Below are 1221 nucleotides of genomic sequence, written 5' to 3' on the forward strand. Positions count from 1 at the left end.
TTTTAAAGAGACAGTTGTATCTTGCTTATTTCCCAGGCAGGAGTGCAGGCTATTTACAGGCATGATCATTGCACACTGTAGCCACCTCAAACTCCTGGGCTAAAGTGATTCTCTTGTCTTAACCTCCTGTGTAGTGGGACTATAGGCACACACCACTGCATCTGGCTGGGGGTATTTTAAGGGCTACAATTGTGGTAATTTTTAATTCAGCAATGAAAAACTAACACATCCAACAGAACTATCCTTCAAAAATAAAAATATAAGACATTCCTAGACAAAAAAAGACAGCAGGCCTTCCTAGTTAGCAGATCTGACTTAGGAGAAATACAAAAGAAATCCTTCTGCAGTTCATAAGCATGACGATTGGGTTTTCATGCTCATGTGTACGATGTGCCTCCTTCAGACCTTGTTATGACTTCAGCACATTAACCATCTGATGGGAACCTTAGAAAAAGAAAAAAGAAATACTAAAGCCAGCCCTTCAGGCTGAAAAAAATGATACCAGATGGTAAATGAAATCCACATAAAGAGCTAGGAGTGGTGGCTGACACCTGTAATCCCAACATTTTAAGTGGCAGAGGGGCGGGGTGTGGATCAACTGAGGTTGATAATTCAAGACAAGCCTAGCCAACATGGTGAAATCTCATCTCTACTATAAATACAAAAATCAGCCAGGTGTTGTGGTACACACCTGTAATCCCAGCTACCTGGAAGGCTGAGGCACAAGATCACTTGAGCCCAGGAGGTGAAGGTTGCAGAGAGCTGATATCATGCACTGCATTCCAGCCTGGGTGAGAATGAGACTCTGCCTCAAAAAACCAACGCCAACACAGGTTAAAAGTGAAAGGACAGAAAATTACATGCTCTGCAAATACCCACAAGAAAATTGGACTGGCTACATTAATATCGGATAAAGGAGACTATAAAACACAATAGATGAGTAAGGATTGAGGATTCCTGGCAAAAAGTCATAGAAACGGCCGGGCGTGGTGGCTCACGCCTGTAATCCAAGCACTTTGGAGGCCAAGGCGGGCGGATCACCTGAGGTTGGGAGTTCAAGACCAGCCTGGGCAACATAGCAAGACCCTGTGTCTTGAAAGAAAAAAAAAAAAAAAAAAAAAAAGAAAGAAAGAAAGAAAATACTGTCACTTACCGTAATAATTAAGTAGAAACTATTACTACACATTTTTCTCACACATTCTCATATATTATCACACATTG

The 1221-nt window shown here is 41.6% G+C and overlaps 1 non-coding gene across 1 annotated transcript; it reads left to right on the forward strand.

The window, feature by feature from the left end:
* Positions 1 to 335: 335 nt before the first annotated feature.
* LOC119470035 lies at positions 336 to 439 on the forward strand. The gene has a single exon (XR_005198900.1). It is a non-coding gene; the product is annotated as a small nucleolar RNA U13 (small nucleolar RNA).
* Positions 440 to 1221: the final 782 nt, after the last annotated feature.

This window comes from Cebus imitator, unplaced genomic scaffold, assembly GCF_001604975.1.
Source record: "Cebus imitator isolate Cc_AM_T3 unplaced genomic scaffold, Cebus_imitator-1.0 Scaffold3782, whole genome shotgun sequence".
Taxonomy (NCBI): domain Eukaryota; kingdom Metazoa; phylum Chordata; class Mammalia; order Primates; family Cebidae; genus Cebus; species Cebus imitator.